Genomic DNA, 22,498 nt, shown 5'->3' with positions numbered 1-22,498 from the left:
CAGTTGTGTACAGGTGTCCTCTCTGATCATGGGATAAATCCCACAGCAGCCACCTCTCCCTCCCTCCTCCCAGGAACTGAAGCCTAGGCCACTTCCTGTTTAACAGAGGTTCTCTTTGCCTGGATTAGACATCTTTATCTTGAGCCATATTTAACTGTCAAGAGGTGTTCAGAGTACTCCATTAACCTAGGATGGCCGGCAATCCAGTTCAACAATGAATAACTGGTTTTTAGATGGTCTTTCATCTGTCTGTTACCGATAAAGGAACCAGACATTTTTATGTGTAATGTTGTTTTTGTTTTTTTTGCCCATTGTTTGCCTTTCCCCAAACCTACACCATCTACTTTTTCAGACCTCGAAAGAGAAAGCAAGGGAGAGAGAATGAGAATATGAATATGAATGGGAGGGGGGCAGGGGTTCAGTCCTCCCTTCCCTCTAGAAGCACTTTAGGATCATGCAAAGTCAGTGCACTTCTGTATTTTGATGTCTCATGCCTCCCTTGTCCAGTATTTGTGAGGGCTAGCAGTAGCCACCCTATAGTAGCCTCGTAGTGAACATTCAGAAGTATAAAGTATGATCTCTGCCCTCTGGAAGCTAATAATCTAATGGGTTTGGATTGGGGCAGGGTTGGACTGGATTAGGTTAGACCTGTGACTTCTAGGGTGTACAGAGCTCCATTAAAGAGGGCAGCTGCACCTGTCCAGAAAACTCAGGTGAGGCCTAAATGAGAGTCGAAGATTATGTGGTACTACTCTGGCCCTTGGTTAGGACCTGAACAGATGAGTCTAACAACTGAGTCAATGTCCTTTACCTGCCCAGGCAAGTTTAATGTAGCTCTGCCATCACTAGGAGTGGCATGAAACCTTATTGAGAGAATGAAACCAATGTGCCAGTGATAACTCACCCAGTCCAATATCATACACCCAGTTGAAATCTCAATAAATAAAATGTACTTTATGATGAAGATAAGACAGAACTGCCACAACTAGTTTTCTTAAGTAAAATCTAAGATGGTTAAGGTGCCATGGGTTTCCAGAAATAGAATTAATGCAGAGTCCCTCCAGACCTAACATTTGCACCAGAATTTATCTTGTCACCGGGGACCCATTTCAGTTTTCTGCCCATCATTGTGCAGGACCTGGACTGGCATTTTTCTGTTAATATCTAGGGTCATCTGAGATACTTCTTAACCTCTGTACTGAAAATACCCTGAAAAGTTTAAAGGACTGCTAAATTTACTACAAAACCACAAAGCACAGGGTTTTGAAACAGTACTAGATAAGAGTCCCTGTCAGTATGAGGTGCAGCTGTCTGGGAAGAGGTTGGGAAGAGAGGCAGCAGAGTTGCTGATGACAACACAGAAAAATTTGGGTGAGGTGAGAGGACCAGGGATAGACTCAGCCTTTCCGCTTCTCCAATTCTGCCAGAGTCCCAGCTTCCCAGGCCCAATTAATCAATTGTATTTATTGAGCACATACTATGCGCAGAACACTGTATAAGCACTTGGGATAGTACAGTGTAACAGAGTAACGTTCCCTGCCCACAGTGAGTTTACTACAGTCTAGAGGACCCAGATCTTTTGTGACTCCCTCTGGCTACACATCTCGCTGGTCCTGGATTTTGAGTGTTTAGGTATTTCTGATAACCAATTAATGTCCACTCTATTTAGATATAATGGAATTAAATAATCTACAACATACTTGTTGTTTCTAACAATGGGCAAAAACTAGTTTGTGGTAATTTTCAAACCATTTGCTATTCAAGACACCTGCCCATAGAGAAGCTTTTTGTACCTCACTTAATAGGTCCAGTTCCCATTTCTTTTAACAGTGCTCAGTTGTATTAGCTACTACTAAATTCTGAAGTAAAATCCATTGATTTTAGGAAAAATGAGTACTTATAGTTGTGATTTAAAAGCACAAATAAAACCAGTGGGAATTTAATACCTGCCCCCATCCTACGTAAACTGTGAACCACATGTGGGTTAGCCTGTGCCTGACTTGATTATCTTGTATCTACCCCAATACTTAGAACAGTGCTTGGCCCAAATACCACAATTATTATTGTTGTTGTTGTTGTTGTTGGGTGTTGCCATCATTTTGGAAATAAAAATAAAACACAGTCTGGTTTCTTTGAATACATTAGACTGGGGGTGCTCAAACTTCTGACACTGGGGACCACATATGATTATCACGGGAAGCAGCGTGGCTCAGTGGAAAGAGCTTGGGCTTGGAAGTCAGAGATCATGGGTTCGAATTCCGATGCTGCCACTTGTCAGCTGTGTGACTGTGGGCAAGTCACTCCACTTCTCTGTGCCTCAGTTACCTCATCTGGAAAATGGGGATGAAGACTGTGAGCCTCACGTGGGACAACCTGATTGCCCTGTATCTACCCCAGCGCTTAGAACAGTGCTCTGCACAGAGTAAGCACTTAACAAATACCAACATTATTATTATTAAAAGCTGGAGAATTACAAAACCCAAGGAGTTACTGGTAAGGGGAGATTTGTGAGGGAAAGGATGGAGAGGGTGCTCATAACAGCAGCTTGTGCTGCTCCACCCACCCATACCCCACTTCCTCTCAGCCACCACTGCTTAAGCTCACAATTTTTTTTTTATTGCCCACATGGCCACACTCCACTATATGCACTTTACAACACTGTGTGGGAACAAAGCTAGTTTCAGTAAGTAGGTGGTGAACCATGCTAGGGAAGGACTGTCGTGGTGTTGGGTGGGGGAGCCATTAACTGGCAGGCTGAATCCCCCGGTCAGTAGTCTCAGGGACTCTTTGAAAGAGCTGCAAGTAGCCAGGGTGGAGGAATAGTCTTACCTAGGGCTAGAAGCAGAGTTTTAACTTGGTAGCGGTCCCCCCCCCCCCCCCGCATCAAAAACATAATGGAGGAGGAGGGAGGCTTTAAAGTAGTATTAGTATTTATTGAGGCGTTATCAGATAGTGCAAAACAAGCAAATGGCACATTCTGCTCACCAGGAATTTACCCTCTAATGGGGGAAGACGGGTAAAAGTGTTTACAGAGTGTGAAAAATAAATGATTGAATAAGTGAATCAAACAGTCTTATTTATTGAGCACTTACTGTGTGCAGAGCACTGTACTAAGCACTTGGGAGAGTACAGTGCAACAGTATAGCAGGCACATTCCCTGTCCACAATGAGCTTACAGCCTAGAGGGGGTGACAGACAATATAAATAAATAAATTACAGATATGTACATAAGTGCTGTGGGATTGAATGAAGGGGGCAAGTCAGGGGGATGCAGAAGGAAGTGGAAGAAAAGGAAAAGAGGGCTTAGTCAGGGAAGGCCTTTTGGAGGAGATGTGCCTTCAGTAAGGCGTTGAAGAGAGGGGAGAGTAATGGTCAGATATGAAGAGGGAGGGCATTCCAACCCAGAGGCAGGATGCGGGTGAAAGATGAGATCAAGGTACAGCAAGTAGGTTGGTATTAGAGGAGCAAAGCATGTGGGCTTTGTTGTAGTAGGAGAGTGGTGAGGTAGGAGGGAACAAGGTAATCGAGTGCTTTAAAGCAAGTGGTAAGGAGTTTCCGTTTGATGTGGAAGTGGATGGGCAACCAGTGGAGGTTCTTGAGGAATGGGGAAACATGGCTTGAACATTTTTGTGGAAAAATGATCCAGGCAGCAGAGTGAAGTATGTACCAGAGCAGGGAGAGACAGGAAGCAGGGAGGTCAGCAAGGAGGCCGATACGGATCCCGGCTCCGCCACTTGTCAGCTGTGTGACTGTGAGCAAGTCACTTAACTTCTCTGGGCCTAAGTTCCCTCATCTGTAAAATGGGGATTAATTGTGAGCCTCACGTGGGACAACTTGATTACCCTATATCTACCTCAGCGCTTAGAACAGTGCTCTGCACATAGTAAGAGACGAAGCTGCTTATGAAAAGTTTTTGATTGATTTGAAGAGATACAGGGAGTCAGTGGAAGGTTCATAGATGTGCTGAGGATGCTTCAGGAAGATCCATGTAGCAGCATGAATGTTGTATATGACATGATTAGAGCTTGTACCAGCGTAGTAGCTGTTTGGGTGGAGAGGAAGAGGCAGATCTGGGAGATGTTGTTTAGGTTCTTTTGGGCTTAGAGCATGATCACTGAGAGTTATATATGGTCCCAAAATAAAAATTCCAGGCATTACTCAAGTTACTTCATGTCTGGACAACATGAAAAAATGCCAGGACTTCCACAGACAGAAATGTTCTTTGAGGTAACCTAGGGACCCTTAGGACCTTGAGAGGAAACTTAGTTACCCCAGTGATAACACTATCTCTGAGTGGGGTAAGGAGTCAGCAGCACTTTTAGTGTCAGGCCATGTGGGAAGGAAGGATGGGAAATGGAATGGGCCAGGGCAACCCTGTCATCACTGTGTCAGAGGTGACTCCAACCAAAAGATCCTTGATCTGTATGTCACCTCATACCTCAAAAAAATGTCCAATGGCTGACTGTTCCTCTCTGTATCAAGCAGAAAACTCCTGGTCCTTGCCTTTAAGGTACTCAAGCAGCTCATACCCTCCTCATATACTCCTTTTTTCCACTACTCTCCAGCTCACACTCCCCCCACCCCCTTCAAATCCACCAGAACACAGCTCTCCCCATCTTCAAAACCCTTGTAAAATCATATTTCTTCCCCAATAAATTTCTCATCTCCTCCCCTTATATCTCTCAACTGCCACTCCAGCACTTCCTCTGCACCCAAGCAGGTATTACTCACCCCCCCACCCCCTACCCTGTTGATAGCAGTTAAGCACCTATCTTTATATTTTCCTAGCTGTAATTTATTTTAGTGTCTGCCCTCTGGCAACAGACTGTAAACTCCTTGAGAGCAAGTATCAGGTCTATTAATTCTATTATACTCGTTCTCCAGAACACTTAATTCAGGGCCCTGCAATCAATCAATTGTATTTATTGAGCACTTACAGTGCTTAGAATAGTGCTTGGCACATAGTAAGCACTTAAATACCATCATTATTTAGGGCACTATACTAAACACTTGTTTGGGAGACTGTAAGCTCATTGTGGGCAGGGAATGTATCTGTTTATTATTGTATTCTCCTAAGCGCTTAGTGAGTGTTCTATACACAGTAAGTGCTCAATAAATATGAATGAATGAAAGAGTACAATATAACAGATGCATTCCTTGCCCAGAGAAGATATTCAAGTACTACTGATTGATTGACTGGTTATCTTAAACACTTTGAGAGAGAAGCAGTGTGACCTGATGGAAAGAACATGGGCCTGGGAGTCAGAGGACCTGGGTTCAAATTCTGGTTCTGCCACATCCTGCTGTGTGACCTAGGGCAAGCTACTTAACTTTATGTGACTCAGTTTCCTCACTGCAAAATGGTGATTCAATACCTGTTCTCCCTCCAACTTAGACTGTGAGCCCCATGTGGGACCTGATGCTCTTGCATCTACCCTAATCCTTAATATAGTGCTTGCACATAATAAGTGCTTAACGAATGCCACATTTTTTTTTCCAAGTGGCTATGGAGCCTGACGGGGAAGAAAGGAGAGTTTATCACAGGTGTGGTCTTGTCCATTCACCCATCTTCCTCCCTTTCTTCCCCTTCTTGTGATGCCGTTAAAACTGACCACAGTTTTGTTACTGACACTTCACTGTATACATTTTATAGAGAGGTGAATGAACCAAGCCAGAAAGGTTATTTGTGGTGGGAGGAGTAAAACCTGGCCAGGTACTATCAACTGGTAGACAGAGCCTCATTTTAATTTGAGAAGTCACAGGTAAGGACATAACTGTGCCATGCTGGGGTGGTCCAGATCCACAGTTTTGACCTTCCCTGTCTAGATTAATCATCATCAATGGTATTTGAACACTCTCTAAACACTTTGATACTCATCCCACCCCCACCCCCAACCAGTGCTAATGTGGTTATACTCCACTGCTTTCCCTATCTGTAATTTATTTTAAAGTCAGTCTTCCCCGCCAGACTAAAAGCTCCTTGAGGCCAGGGAGCATGTCTACCAACTTTATTTTATTGCACTCTCCCAACCACTTAGTACTGTGCTCTGCACACAGTAAGTGCTCAATAAATATCATTAATTGATGATATAATAAGGGTATTTCTTAAACACTTACTGTATGCCAGGTACTTTTTTAAGTGCTGGTGGGGATACAAGGTAATCAGGTTGTCCCACTTGGGGCTCACACTCTTAATCCCCATGTTACAGATGAGGTACCTTTGGCACAGAGAAGTTAAGTGACTTGCCCAAAGTCACACAGCTGACAAGTGACAGAGCCGGGATTAGAACCCATGACCTCTGACTCCCAAGTCCTTGCTCTTTCCAATGAGTCATGCTGCTTCCCTAATCTACTGAGTGCAATGCACTGTATTCACTTTTGGGGAAAGTATCACAGAAGCAAGATGCAGGGGATGTGTCTACCAACTCTGTACTCTCTCAAGAACTTAGTATAGTGCTCTGCACACAGTAAGAGCTCAATAAATATCATTGATGACGACTCCTTCCCCTCTAGGAGCCTAGAGCCCAATTGCTGTAGAGTTTTGAAATTCTTAAACCAAGTTACTGACAAATTTCCAAGCAGAAGCCATTTCAGTTTCCCACTACTAGAAAGTCTTTTAAAGAAGGTCAGTTGTTTCCAATGAAAAATGCTCACTGTTGCTTTAAAGGCCAAAAACTCACTCGACCCGTGTCCATGTCTACTTCAGAAGCTCCTCTGGAGAAGGAGATTTTTTTCCCTTTGGGATGGAGGCTAATGGCATTTCTGATCAACCTTGAGGGCAAGTGATAAAGTGTTTTGTAAGCAGGAGTACTCATTAAGTATTTTGATGTCCTTTGATGTGTTAGCATAAATGTCATACTGGGTCAGACAGTGATCCAACTAGGCCAGTGTTCTGTCTGTACCACAGTGGCACCAAAATAGGCTTGGAGGAATAGTGAGTGGATTAATTGCTTGCTATGACGTTGAACTTCCTGGTTTGAGAGGTACTGTCTCACAGCCCTAACTTTCTTCCTTATCAACCCACCATGCATGATGAAGATAATTTTATAATTTATCAAGATATTTTTTTAATTCCCAACCCCAACACCCAGGGTTGATATTTGGGAGGTATTGCTCTGATTCAAGAACAGGTGTATGCTGGATGGAGAAGCAACATTCTCTGCTAATCACCACATGTAAATGGTATCACCACTTCACAAGTCTTAGAAAGTAAATGTTAGGAAAAGACAGTGGGCATTCTAATAGTCTGATCTCGTAAACCAAGAATTTGGTTCTTGGGGGGGGCCTCTGACAATGCCCATTATGAATGTGAGCCTTCATGTTTCCCAGATTCAGTTTGTGGTCACAAAACACCACCTACTGAAATGCGAAGAATTCAAACCAAAAGGACTCTTGTAACCAAATGCTCTGTGTGTTTCACGATCCTCTTCACTTAGCTCAGAAGCTCTCAGCTACCACTCCCAGGGGGTTGAAGTATAGAGAACACAGAGACAACTGCTAGCTCCAAGTCAAGCACCTTTAATCCCACTCCCTCTCCAGAGGTCTCAGCATATGGCTGCTGGTCCAGGTACTGAGCATGGGCTGCTTACACGGGCGGGGTTTTAACACATCCATTCTTTTGCATAAGCCCATCCTGAGCTGACGCAGTCAGCTCCCCTTGGCCCTCCCGAAGATGCTCGCATAGGAGTGAACCATCATTAGTGCCCATGCTGTCAGTCGGGTTCCTTGGCTTCTCATTGGCAGTTGAGCAGGAATTTGGTATTCTGTGGTCTCCAACGGTACCCGTTCATCACTCTTATCCCTCCTGCAAAGGTCTGTTGATCTCCACCTTGTGGCCTGATCTGCCATCTTGGAGCCATGTGTCCTGGGCGGGGGGCAGAGAGCAACCCCATAATACCAAGGCATTGGGGAAACACAGGGCACTAGCATCAATCCCAAGATGTGATAGGGCGGAGGTTGGAGATGTCCTGCAGTGGGCTCCAGAAGCCACTGCAGCCTGCACTCCAGGGCTGGGGGACACACCATGGCACTTTAGCATTGGGGTGTGTGAAAAGGGGATGGCAGTCCTGGGTCAGCAGTGGAGCCAGGCTCCAGGACTGGTAAGAGGTTTGCTGGGAGGAGGGGTGCTGTGAGCGGGCTTGGGAGCACCTGCTGAATACTGTGGAGTCGCTCCGGCCCTGAGAGTGTGCTGAGGGGAGGGGCGGCATCAGCTCAACGATGGCAGTGGCAACTCGGAGCCCCCTTTCTGCACTGCGGGGTCACCTCGGACCACGGAAACCACAGCGTGGCTCTGATCTCCCTCGCCACACCGTGGAGCTCAACCCAGACCACAGTTTGGAGTGGGAGGTGAGGGAGGAGAAATAGCCAGGGGACGCTGTGGGAAGCTGTCTCTATATGTGCAGGGCTAGGTGATAAAAATCAGCTCGGGGCTCATTTCTCTGCCATGGAACCCAAGCCTGAGGAGGGCAAGGGGAAACTCTCCTGTACCTGTGAATTCTCAGTACTTGCTTTCAAGATAGTGTCTAAAGAATTATTACCAAGGAGTGGTGTGGGGATTATAATGATACTTTTATGGGGCCTTTCATCCATGTCTCTTGAAAGGATTTACAGGTATTAATTATTCAAGTCTCGCAACACTCCAGGGAAGTGGGTGTTTGTCTTTTAATTTATCAAATGGGGAAAGAGGAGGGTAAGCCTAAGGTCACGCTAGAGTTGGCGGAGCTGGCCCTGGCACTCAGACCTTCCTCCCTAGGCCAAACATTGTACTTATGCCCCTCCTCTTGCTCTCTGAGACCCATTGGGCTTTGCTTGGGAGAGTTTTGGAAACCCAAAAGATGTTCTCGGTTTCTAGCAAGCTGTAGCTGTCCATAACAGATACTCGTCAATGCTCATCAGCTCAGAGCAGCAAAATCTGTCTCTTTCCCTGAGAGCCTAAGAAGTCATTTTCTCTATTTCCAAATCAGTAACATTCAACTAGATTTTAGTTGAGCCTGAATAAATATTTTGTATGTCTTATGAGCAATTTCTCCTTCATATTCTAAACATATGAGTAGTTTGCTTGTTTTAACCTAAAAATAGCTTTATTAGATATTTTCACTAAGCCACTACATATTTGTTGTATTTGTCAATAACCAGTGGACCTTTTTTAAAAACCGAAACAGCAGCTGATGGGGTTGGTTTTAGAAGTTTTGTTATTTCTATTTAATTCTCAGATGTTTCACTCAAGCCCAGACATGTCTGAAAACTTTCACGTCCCTGCAACTTAGTGTTGTTAAACGCTACAATATCATTAGCCACATCACGTCCACTTCCCACCCTGCATTGGAATGGGAAATCTGCTCTTCTTCATCCTGCCCATTCACTACATAACCTGCACTCACAAAGCCAGCTTTTCCAGTAAAGGCCTTCCCTGTTCGTTTTACTGCAGAGGAAGCCAGGTCAAGTTCTTCATTTCAGTGTTTGGATTCAACAGGTTTTGGAACAAGTGCAAGATTTGTGGAGAATGAAGAATGATTGCTCTTTGCCACCGCTATGGTCCTATAGCTCGGTATAAAAGAATAATGCCAGATTGCCTAGTATTTTGCCTAAGCTTGCATATTGTGTTTGAGATTCCAACTCCAAGTTCGTAAATTAGTGCAATCTTCTGCAATTGTATGGAAATTCAGAATATGGCACACATGAACTATAGAGCAGCTTTTAACCAGGCAATTTAACCATAGCTCACATTAGGAATCCTGTAAGCCAGCTTGTAATGAATGACTATTTGTAAAGGTCGTGGCCCAGAATCTCTAGTCCCTTAACAGCAAAGCTGGAAGTGAAAAAGCCCCCACCTTTTCACTGTCCTGCTATCAGTTCAATCAATCAATGGTATTTATTGAGTGCTTACTGTGTGCAGAGCACTTAACTAAGAGCTTGGGAGAGTACAATATAATAGAGTTGGTAGACAAGATCCCTGCCGGGGCAAGGAGTGTGTGTATTATATTGTCATGTTGTACTCTCCCAAGTGCTTAGTATGGTGCTCTAAACACAGTAAGCATTCAATAAATAGAATTGATGGATTACAGTGTAGAGGGGGAGACATTGCCGGTTTACTTGTTTTGATGTCCGTCTCCCCCCTCCCAGACTGTGAGCCCGTTGTTGGGTAGGGATTGTCTCTGTTGCTGAATTGTACTTTCCAAGCACTTAGTACAGTGCTCTGCACACAGTAAGTGCTCAATGAATACGATTGAATGATTGCATGATTTAAATTACAGATTTGGGAAGTGGGAGACTACAAAGATAGGAACGTAAGTGCTGGTGGGTTGGGGTTGGTTGACTAAGTGCTGGCACAGGTCCAATTGCATAGGTGGTGCAGGAAGGGAGAGTGAATAGGGGAGGTGATGAAAGGCCTCTTGGAGAAAATGTGATTTCAGTAGAGCTTTGGAGGCAAGGAGATTGGTGGTTTGATGGATATGAAGTGGGGAGGGAGTTCCAGACCAGAGGAAGGATATGGATAAAGGGGTCAGTGGCAGGACAAATGAGATCAAGGAAATAGAGAGAGCAGGCTGGTGTTAGAAGAGGCAAATGTGTGGGCTGGATCGTAGTAGGAAATCAGCAAAGTAAAGTAGGAGGGGGAGAGCTGATTGAGTACCTTAAAGCCTGTAGTAAAGAGTGTCTGATGAAAAGGTGAATGGGCAACCGTTGGAGGTTTTTGAAGAGTGGAGAGATGTGGACTGAACACTTTTTTTTTTCCCCAAAAAATGATCCGGGCAGCAGAGTGAAGCATGGACTGGAGAGGGGAGAGGCAGGGAGGTCAGTGAAGAGGCTGATGCAGTAGTCAGGGGAGATATGATAAGAGCTTGGATCTGTTTGGATGGGGAGGAAGGACTGGATTCTAGAGATATTGTCAAGGTAGAATCAGTTTTCACTTTGAGTCCCGGATGGTAGTACATGGCTGTTCTCTTTTGCCTAATATATTAATGTTTTGAGGTTTTGTGGCCTTTTATGCACCCTCCTAGTTGAATCTCCTTTCCATCTTTCATTCTTCTAATCTGGCTCTTACACAATTGTGCTCTTTCCTCTGCTTTAAAGTTATACCAATTTCCATTTTTTTTGTAGCTTTCCCATTTGGCTTCAGTCCTTTTAGAGAACTAGATTCAGGCAACTTAGTGTCTTGTTGCCTTTCTTGTCCTTCCTATACATTGTACAACTTGTTCCTGAACCTGCAGAATTTTTTTTGAAAAACAGCCAACATTCTTGGACTTCCTTGCCTCTTGGGCTTTCTTTCCATCAAATCTTTCTATCTAGTTCCTGAAGCCTGTTATAGTTTCTGAAGTCTGTTAATTTGCTTTCCCAAACTTCATTTTTTTAAATCTTTCTAACTACTTGTCTGCTGTGTGACCTTGGGCAAGTTGCTTAACTTTTCTGTGCCTCAGTTACCTCATCTGTAAAATGGGGATTAAAACTGTGAGCCCCACGTGGGGCAATCTGATTACCTTGTTCCACCCCAGTGCTTACAACAGTGCTCGGCACATAGTAAGTGCTTAATAAATACCATTATTATTATTATTATTCTCCCCTATTTTCTCAAAATCTCGAATTTATCTTGTGATTCCTTCTACTAAAATTCACATTTACCTTTTGATCCTGAACTGATATAAGAATTAAATGAAGAATGGCATTGTCCCTAATTAATTTTTCTTTTTTCTGCACTAGGACACTTTCATCTCTGCAGTCCAAAATCCTGTTTGATTTGTGGTCCACTGTGGTGCTTTTCCTTCAGACCCCACTTTGGTGAGTTGACATAGATGGCCTCATTCTAATTATAGGAGATGTTTACTGAGAGTCTTTCCTTATTAAACTGTAAGGTCCCTGAAGGCAGGGATCATGATTTATACTTTTTATGATATTTGTTAAGCACTTACTATGTGCCAGACACTGTTCTAAGCACTGGGGTAGATTTAAGTTAATCAGGTTGGACACTGTCCCTGTCCCTCATGGGGCTCACAGTCTTAATCTCCATTTTACAGATGAGATAACTGAGGTACAGAGAAGTGAAGTGACTTGCCCAAGGTCACACAGCAGACAAATGGTGGAGCTGGATTAGAACCCAGGTCCTTCTGACTCCTGGGTCCATGCTTTATCTATTAGGCCATGCTGCTTCTCTATACCTCTCTATGTGCTCTGCTCACTAGGTACTGAAATAGCAAGGATGATGATGATGTTACTTTTATTCTTTGTACCTTCAACCCAGATTCTTGCTATCTTTTCGTCTGAGTTGCTGTCATGCATATGTGGTCTTGGTTGCATGTGTTTGATTACCCCCCGGGCTGTGGGGACTACAGTGGGGACAAATTCATTCAGTCTGTCATATTTATGGAGCACTTACTGTGTGCAGAGCACTGTACTAAGCACTTGGGAGAGTACAATACAACAATAAATAGACACATTCCCTGACAAATGTGACTGTATGTTGATGCCAGGGCACATGCGTGGCAGGCCTCTCCTCCTCCTCCCCTCCCCAAAATAGACCTGAACCCCTCTTTGGTCCTGTTTAAATTCAGTTTCTTCAGTCTTGGGACTCAGTGCAAAACAAGCAGGGACAGGGAAGAGTCAGGATAAACTAGGCTGAGGATTTTTATCACCTGCAAGATTGTGCCTACCTACTCCTGAAGATTGATCCTCACTTTAGTCCACTGTTTCTGCTTTCAAAAAAAAAAAAATTTGAATCTCCAGGAAGCAAGAAAACTCAGAACTCAGATTTATTGCTCCAGTAAATGAGTCTGGCTGTGATAATAGCAGGATATCAGGACTCCCAAAAGGATTTCTGAAATGACTCAGTATATATTCCCCTCCCTGTCTGGAGAAGCACAAGCTGACTTACTTAGAGATATTTTACTATTGCTAGCATTTCCTTCTTCTCTCCCCCACCCCCCAACCCAGGTTCTTTACACCTGTCCTTGATTCTCTAATAATAATAAAGCACTCACAAAATATTGAAAATATTATTTGTCTCATTCAGAAAAATGCTGAATCATAGTCTTTGTAAACATGAATAAAACATGTTCCCTAGCTTTTTTTCATGGTCCCCACAGGTTTATTTATAAAAATAAAAAGCATGAGGAAATTTAAAATGCCCTTTAACTTTTCCTAAATCATTTCATTGTGGATGTCATTTTTGAATTGGCTTTTAGACTGTAAAGTCGATGTGGGCAGAGAATATTCTCCCAAGTGCTTAGTACAGTCCTCTGCACACAATAAGCTCTTAAAAATACCATTGATTGATTATTTTGGTGCCTTGTATTCTGGATTTTATTTTAGTGCCACGCCAAGGGTGTTCTGAAGGGACTGGAAAATCAATGAGAAAATGGTTTGCCTTGGCCTACAACCTCCATGGCTAGCTAGATTAATCTGAAATCTGGTCTGTATGTACTCTGATTCACCCAATCATTTGGATTGGCTTGCATCGGTGGCTCTTAACGCTTCCAGCCTCCTTTACAGTATGACCATGCAGCACTAGTTGCCAAGTTTTCCCAATTCATGCAGTTGCTTGTCTTTTCTTGACTGAGTTTAGCCACTTGCATTTTTTGCTGCACGTCTGTTGTGGAGTGACCAGGTGACTTGCATTAATGAGACTGTCCCAAAACTGACAACCCACCACTCAAACTGGGTGATAGTGGCAGATGTGGCCGGGGCAGGGAGGCCGATCCTCGCGGCTGCCAACAGCAGTAGCTGCAACCATCAGAGTGCAGCCTTCCCTACTGACTGTGCTCTTGCTGTGACCTCCAGGATGCAGCGGGGCCCGAGGTGGAAATGACCTCAGGAGTTGAGGTCAGTCACTGGGACTCTAGTAGTCGTAAGGGTGCAGAGGGGAAAACTTCAGCTCCTTGCCGGTGCCACTGCCACTGCTAGGCCTCTAGTGACATTGGAAAGTAGAGAGGGAGTTAGCCTTCCAATCTCCTCAGAGTGGTTTTTTCTTTACAGCTGTAGAAGCCTGGGGGGCTGGAGTTTTTGCTTAAATCTCCAGGGAGCAGATCCTGAATGCACCAGTAGCAGTTACTGCTCCCAAAGCAAGAGCTACTCTGGGGGCAGAGCTGCTCCTGGGGGAGGTGGGGGGGAACCTGCCAGAGCCAGTCAGGTTCTGCTGCCTCACCGTGCTGCCCCAGGCGAAGAGAATTTTGGTAAGTCATATGTAGGCTTTTGTCTATCTCTTCCTCATCTGTCTCTTTCTTCCTCCTGCCCCTTTCCTGCTGTCCATTCTCCCCCTACCCAATCTTGCACCTCCGGCAATGAGAAAATGTGTGATCCTGAATGCTTCTAGCAAAAGGAGAGAACCCCCAAGTATACAACAGGCAAAACAAATTCACATTTTTTGTGGGGGAGGGGAAGGGGTAGATCCCTACTTTCGTAAGCACTTAATACAGTGCCGTGCACATAGTCAGCACTCAATAAATATGATTGATGGATTACTAGTGAGGTCCAGCGATTAAGCACAAGAAACGGAAAGTCATATGATCTTCGTGCTAGTTTTGTGACTCTCCTTCAGATTTACTCTGTGCCCTTAGGCAAGTTATTTAGTTTCTAAGCCTTAGTTTCTTCATTATAAAATTGCAATAAAACCTAACGGGGTAATGAGTTGGGTATTCTGTATGGACTAAAAGCAGTTACTGACTTCCCTGAAATAATCACCAGTGCACACAGGTTCCAAGTCAGACTTTGGCAGCCTTCCTTTCAAAAGATCAACTGAGAGAATCCAGACTTTCTCATGGAACATAAAAACATTATTTCAGTTATGGAGAAAAATGTTTTTAAAAATAGGATATTTTTGGAGACTGTTTCACTGTTGCCCAACAGAAATGAAAGCATTCAAATAAGGCACTGTTAAGTAATTAGTCATTTTCCTTATTGGGGAAAGTATTTGAAAGGGCTTAAGTACAGCTAAAATGTCTGCCCAGTGGCATCCATCTGTTGTAGACCTTGTTATGTGTTTCCTGAAGAAGTACTTTGCCATCAGGCACAACTCTGACCTCTGTGTTTTTTCTGCTAATCCACAGGAAACTGGTGGGTTAAAGCACCAGATAGTTACCTATTGTTCAAACCTCTGAACTGCTACACATTTGTTTCTTTAACTGATGTCTGGGAAGGAACATAATTTGGGATTTATTTAATCTTGTTTGTTTAATTGAACTTTTTTCCAGGGCTCCTGCCTTTCCCTCATTTATCTTAAAGCGACCACCACAGGAAAAATCCAAAATTGTCATTTCAGTAGTCATGGGTTAGCCAGTTTAGCATTTTGCTTGGTGACTGGCCCCAGTCAGTCTGTGAGAATTTGACAAATTGTTCAATAGCTTGAATCTAAAAGATTAATCACGCGGCCCTGTCACTTCGCTAGGTCACTGGCAAAGACCGTGAAATCCTGTCTACTTTGAATTTCCAGCGCTTTGTCTATCTCTGCCTGGTTTGCTCATAGAACAACCAGAGTAATCGTGACAGTCCGCCATTTGTAAGTGCCTTCTACATACCACCCCTCCTCCTCCTCCTCTCCTTTTATCCAGTAGTATTGGTAGTAGTAGTGAAGTATTTGTTGAGTGACCATTGGATGCAGCGTGTGATACGAAGCATTTGGAAAGTACAACAGAAGCCTGAAACACAATCCCTGTTCACAAGGAGCTTTCACTCTATTCTTTGTTTTTAAAATGTTTCATTGGGACTTGATCGTATTATCCTCCCCTCTTTACTGTTTTCATTTTCCTCTTAGTTTCCTTCCTGATTACCATCATGGCCAAATCACTTCATTTTCATTCTGACCAAGGCATTCCTGTACTCAATTTCCTTCACTGGCTCTCCTAGTCACACTCACTTTTTAACCTCTCCTTCAGGACTCTAGCCTCGTTTATTTTGATCCCTCCCATTTCCTCTTATGCCCTACACTGTTTCCTTTGCTGTGTGTCAGCCATTCTTTCTCCCATTTTCTGTTTTGGTGACTTTCCCTTTGCCCAACTAAATACTGTTCTTCTCTACAAAGCCTTCACCTCTTTTGTGAATGTTTACTGTTTTTGTACCATTCCTCCCAAAAGCATCTTCTTTCAAGTCCAGATTTTTCTTTATCTCCAACTTGAAATGATCAAAGGAGTTTTCTGACACAAATGTTAAGTGACCTTACACTCTGATCCTCTGAATCATCCCTTTCCTGTCTTAATCAGTTGTATTTATTGAATCCTTTGTGTGCACAGAGCATTGTACTATGGGCTTGGGAGAATACGGTATGATTTAGTAGACACAATCCCTATCTTTGAGGAGCTTTAGGAGAACTGAAGAGGGGTTTTCTCCCTCTAGTCCAAAGACTTACTCCAATTAGCATTATTTAGGTTCCTCCTGCTAATGATACTGCTTTTGTTTTGATATGCCCCCACTTCTGGTTGATCCTGTTGTGTAGTCACTACCCAATTTCTGGCTTCATATTGTGGGTTAGAGATTATGTCTTCTTAGCCTGCATTGCTGAAGAAAGTTCTTGGGAAGTGAGCTGCAAACAAATGTATTTTAAGGTAACCAGTGCTAAAACACTACAAATACGATTTGCTCACTAATTAAGTGTGAGTAGAACATTAGAGTCTTGTGAGGATGAACTGAAAGAAGAAAAGACTGAGAAGGGGTGGGTGAGTGAATAAGGAGTCCAGGCTTTCAAGAGTCACGTGGCAATAGCATATCTTCACACACATATTCTTGTTGCGTTCAGGAGTTTAAACACTCACCATCTGACTTGCCCTAGATTGGAGGCGAGCCACCCCAGGGTAGCTTTGGAGAAGAATGATAGAAGAGCTTGGGAGCAGTCTCTATGGGACATCTTGGAAAGCTCTGCTAACTCCCTCCGGCTTCCCTTGACCAGGTCTCTCCCCACTTGACTGAAGGTCAAAGAAAGGCAGGAAGAGTTCATTCATTCATTCATTCAATAGTATTTATTGAGTGCTTACTATGTGCAGAGCACTGTACTAAGCGCTTGGAATGTACTAATCGGTAACAGAGACAGTCCCTGCCCTTTGATGGTCTTACAGTCTAATCGGGGGAGACAGACAAAAACAATAGCAATAAATAGAGTTAATTGTCTTACGACTGGGGCTCTCCTCCCATAAGTTTGCTTGGACCAACTCTGCAGCCAATGTCTCCCAAGCCCCATGCCTTGTTGAAACCATTACAACATTCTTTCATCTTTAGCACATTACTTTGGGGCAAAGAGGATCAGATATTAGCTCTTATTAGCCCTAGTTTTACAGAAAAATTCCCTGCTTGAGAAAGAGACTCTTTCTCACATCAAATGCTGTGCACAGATCATTTGTAGAAGTGTGAGAGTTATCAAAGAGAGGATATTCAGCCCAGGAGCCAAACCAGGTACTAACTGTACCTTAGGGATAGCTAGCTAGAACGTGTGATCAAAATTCTGAAGCTGGGAAGCTGGCCTACTAATAGCCCCTATCAGAGATGAAGGGTTTTGTGTAAAGAGAAGGAAAATTCAGAGCCCTTACCTCATTTTTATTCATAGTAATACCTTGCTTTTTTGTATAGCACTTTTATTTTTCCAAAGTGCTTTCACATCAATTATCTCATTTTTGTCTCACAATATCCCTGTGAGTATGGAGAAGCAGGTATTATCCCAATTTTATAGATGAAGCCCAGAGAGGTTGTGAATTTCTAACACCATGCCTTTTCTACCAGACCCCCCCCCCCCCCCCCCTTTGGTGTGAACCAGATAAACCCAAGATCGGACCAATGATAAGACCAGAAAAAAATAAGGGAAATTAGTAGTAGTAATGGTATTCATGAGTGATGCAAGATGATGTCTGACAGTCAGCACCTGGTTTGGAGAAAAATAAATGAAAGATCTTCATTGGCATGGGCAAACTGAATGCTGTTACAGAATTTTGTTTCTAAAGGTAAGCAATAAACTGCCCCAAATGTCCATATAGAGAAAACCAAATCCAGAAGGCCTGGATGTCTTGTGGGAGACTGTCAAGCAGAATGTAGTAATGAGGCATCAAGATTTTGAAACAAACTGAGCATCAACAGAACTCTGCACCTGTCCAACATTTGTTCTCTCCCAAGTGCTTAGTAAAGTGCTCTGCACACAGTAAGCGCTCAATAAATACCATTACCGACTGATGGAATGAAGCCGAGCTCTACCCCAGGCATTGAACCTTTTTAAGCAGTTTCATCAATGTCATTGATGTACCGTACTGCAGATCCTTTGACAAGACAGGATTGTAAATCAAGATCAAAGTCAGTCTCCCAGCAGCAACATATTTACTCATCACTGCACGGTGTTGCAGGGGATGAAGTGAGGAGGATGGATGATGGTATGATAACCCAGCCAGCTGCTGCCTGGTGAACTGAAATTCAGCTACAAAATCCAGGGGCAGAGAAAATGTAGCTGGTGTATTATGGAAGCTAAATGTTAAGGAACAACTGGAGCATACACAACAACAACATGGTTTGCTTAAGAGAGGAGAGGTTCTTTTTGAGCAAAAGCGTCTACAGGATTATTCAGCGTAGCTCAGTGGAAAGAGCCCGGGCTTGGGAGTCAGAGGTCATGGGTTTGAATCCCGGATCTGCCACTTGGCAGCTTTGTGACTGTGGGCAAGTCACTTAACTTCTCTGTGCCTCAGTTACCTTATCTGTAAAATGAAGGTTAACTGTGAGCCTCACATGGGACAACCTGATTATCCTGTATCTACACCAGCGCTTAGAACAGTGCTCTGCACATAGTAAGCACTTAACAAACACCAACATCATTATTATTATTATTCAACAGGCAAAATCTAGAACAATGCTGGAAATTGATAATATGGTAGTATAATAGACCAGCTTTTCAATCCATTCCCCCCCGTCCTCCCCAACCCAAGTTGGATCAGACTCGCTATCAATGGTTTTATTTTTCAATATGGAGGACAGCTGTATTGTCACCAAGAGTATGGTGCTACCATAAGAGACAGAATAATGGGCTGGATCTGCCCTGTTCGGCATAGCTTGTGAAGTCATGTTCTTAGGCTTAAACTTTAGTGATAACACAGTGGGGAAGGAAATCAGAGTTTGATTGAGATACTTAAGCCTTGTAGTTTTGTATGCAGTCATAACACTTGTTCTTTTACTATCTTGAACCCCTAATCAAATATAAAAAGTAGAAATCACTGGAACCTTCTGCCCAAGTAGACATAGAAAATGGAGACCCACTAAATAAATCAAGATTTCTGGAATTTCCCATAGCTTGAAATAACATTCTTTCATGGGCTTTTCCATATGTTGGTAGTGCCAGTAGGACATAAGAAATGCCACACTGGATCAGACCCATGGTTCAACCAGCTCGGTATTTGCCTCTGATGGAGGCAGTAAATGATGCTTAGAGAAGCAGTGTGATGGTTACTTCCTTTTGGCTATTCTTATGGTTCTGAATGGCCTAACTTCTCTATCATTTCCTTTAGTCGATGCTTTTTGGAGCTATCACCCACGGATCTCTCTAAACCCATCTTATGTCTTTTTAGCATCCCTAACTTTTCCTCTAATGTCCCCGTTTCCCTTCTAATTAATAAGAAATATCTGTAGAACCTGCCCAATGGGGTGTATGCATGCAATTCTATAGAAGTGCAGATTCATGGGCATGAACTTGAAAGTCTCAAAAGAAAAACTAACAGAAGTAATGATTTAATAATTTTATTGTTAAGCTTGAAAAGGTTTAACAGGAAATATTTAAAAAACTGGTTCTAGGTAATTATGGGGAGCACGGAAAAAATAATAACTTACTGCATCTGCTATGACTGGTGCAGAAGGTGGCTTTATGCAAAGTAAAGCAGCTTGTAATTTTCACTACTTTTTAAGCAAGTTTGGCAACCTTCTGGGTATGGGAATAAAGCTTACCTGTTTGATCAGTTTCTTTAAATTAGTTATTGTCACAGTAAGGCTTGAGATTTGTGTACATGCTTGACTCATCCATTGTGTTGATCTTCATAGAGCTTTTTGACGATTAAGGTAGGACATGCCTGATGAAAGAATTAAATTTAGACTTCTGAAGTAATACAAGTAAAACCGAGGTAATGACAAGTTCATTTATCCTCCAGAGCCCCCTCCTTAACCACTCGAGACAGATCTGACCCCACTGATCTCCAAATCCTGAATATCACTCTGTTAGTATTGTGTTAGAACTGTCCTTTGGTTTGTTGAGGGACACTGTAAAACAAGCCTCAAACAGTGCTGCATCCCAGCTAACTGTGAGTCAGTTGAGGACAGGTCTGCATGGCCCTCTACCAGGAAGAAGGGAGTGGATCTCTCTGAGCAAAAGCTTTAAATAATAATAATTATGATATTCATTAAGCACTTACTGTGTGCCATACACTGTACTAAGTGCTGGGGTGGATATGAGCAAATTGGGTCGGACACAGTCCCTGTCCCGCACAGGGCTCACAGTCTTCATCCCCATTTTACAGATGAGGTAGCTGAGACATAGAGAAGTTAAGTGGCTTACCCAAGGCCACACAGCAGACAAGTGGCAGAACCGGGATTAGAACCCAGGTCCTTCTGACTCCCAGGCCCATGCTCTATCCACCACACCATGCTGCCCTTGAGAGAGAAAGAGGCAAAAGAGGAAAGACCATCAGGCACTGTCAACATTAAGCACAACGAGGAACAGTCGTTTTGTGGTCATGATGTGGCCAGGACTGTGGGTCCTGCTTTGGCCTTTTTGGTCACACACACACTCATAGGTGAACTTGCCCGTCAGTGGTGTCTTCTTCAAAGGACAGCGGACTATATATAGATTTGTGGAGTGAATCTTTTGCACATTGTGCCCGTAAAAATCCAGCAGGGCACCTTTTTTGACCCCCTGCCTTTGGGGTGAGCATTGCCCAGATAGTAGTTGTTAAGAAAGGCTAGATAGGTTCAACCACCAGCAAGACAAATGCTCGAGTTGTTTTTGTATAAGTGGATATGGTTGGTGCTTGAACCTTTCACATTCTCTTGACTGCCCACCCTGGGCCTGGGGGGACACATGAGACAGCTGGGAGGAATAACGGGTGTACTTCGTGCTCATAAAATGACATACAATTATGGAATCAGAGGCCTGAGAAGGGATCCCAAGAGGTCATGTAGTCCAGTACTTGGCAGATGATGGTACTTGCTCCATAAAAGAGCTTTCTCTGTGTGTACTCTGTTGCTGATCATTAGTCCAAATGCCTTGAATAAAATCCTAAAGGGGGGGGTGAAGCTAATCTGGTGGCCTGCTTGTTTTAGATTACTGTTGGATCTCATTAGTGTACAAGAGTTATTCATTGCCTTATCCCTCAGAACAAAGTTGGTTTAGGTGCAGGCAAATGGGGGCAGTTGGCTAGCTATGTTTTCTAGATCCCTCCCTTCCCTGCATGAGCTGTAGAGTCCCAATGTCATGGATGTAGTAGCCTTGGTCAACCTCCATTTTGCTCTCTGGTCTCCATCAGGGACCAGGGTGAGGATTAAATTGCCTAACTGCTTACTTCTGCAGTAGGGGCCTAGGAGAGTAGAGCGTGGGCCTGGGAGTCAGAAGGACCTGGGTTCTAATCCCAGCTCCAACACTTGTCTTCTGTGTGACCTTGGGCAGGTCACTTCAATTCTCTGTGCCTCAGTTACCTCATCTGCTCTGCACACAGTAAACGCTTAATAAATAGAATTGAAAGAATGACTGTGAGCCCCGTGCAGAACATCGACTATGTCTAACCTGATTAGCTTGTATCTACCCCAGTGTTTAGTACAGTCCCTGCAGCATAGTGCCTAATAAATACCATTAAAAAAAATGCTCCTTCTGCAGACCAACCCCAGGTCAGTCTGATAGTTACAGAAACAATGCTTTTCGCCTCGATCCAGGGAGGTGATAGGTCAAGGAGTGGAATTAATATAGTAGCATACAGGTCTACTCTTCAGACGCAGTTATAACAGTGTAAGCTTTCTGTGAACAGGGAACGCATCTTGTGCTTTTATTGTACTATTAATTGTTATATTGTATTGTGTAGTGTACTATTTATTGTGGTGTATGGCATTCAGTAGACACTCCATAAATCCTACTGCTTCCTCTCCTCTCCCTTCTCACCATTCCCATATTCCCCCATTCCACTACGGATCAAGGTTATTGTCATGAAATGGCCATTTGTCTGGTGCCATCGGACACTTAGCGCTGTTCCTGCTTGGGAGTGTTTGTTTTAATTCTGTATCATGATTCAATCATTTTTTCTCCTGTTGGAAGGAGCCAGGTACCAGCAAGTGTTACTTTCCAAGAAATATATAAAAGTTGGTTCAGTTTATCCCTCTGCCTTCACTGGGACTTGTGAGCTGAAGCTTATCTATGCAGTGCTTGGCACACAGTAAGTGTTCAATAAATACCACTGATTACTTGATCTGACTTGTTCTTATAGAAGAGATTTTCTGCCAGGCACTGTGACCATGCCATCTTTTGCTCTGCTTCAAAGCCCACCCCCTTACTCTTTGTACCAGGCAGATTTTTGTAATTCCT

General features: G+C 43.4%; 1 protein-coding gene across 6 annotated transcripts in view; it reads left to right on the top strand.

Annotated features, from left to right (window-relative positions):
* The window catches only part of KANK1 (KN motif and ankyrin repeat domains 1), a 209,570-nt gene that overhangs the window by 108,590 nt on the left and 78,482 nt on the right, over positions 1-22,498 (top strand). For all 6 annotated transcript variants that reach the window (XM_039910723.1, XM_039910724.1, XM_039910722.1 and 3 more), the window contains exon 3: positions 11,695-11,772. The gene's annotated coding sequence lies outside the window, so the exon portion shown is untranslated. The remainder of the gene's footprint in view (positions 1-11,694; positions 11,773-22,498) is intronic.

The sequence above is a fragment of the Ornithorhynchus anatinus genome, chromosome X5 (assembly GCF_004115215.2).
Source record: "Ornithorhynchus anatinus isolate Pmale09 chromosome X5, mOrnAna1.pri.v4, whole genome shotgun sequence".
Taxonomy (NCBI): Eukaryota; Metazoa; Chordata; class Mammalia; order Monotremata; family Ornithorhynchidae; genus Ornithorhynchus; species Ornithorhynchus anatinus.
The sequence above is the reverse complement of the archived record's forward strand: the minus strand, read 5'-3'. Positions and strand labels throughout refer to the sequence as shown.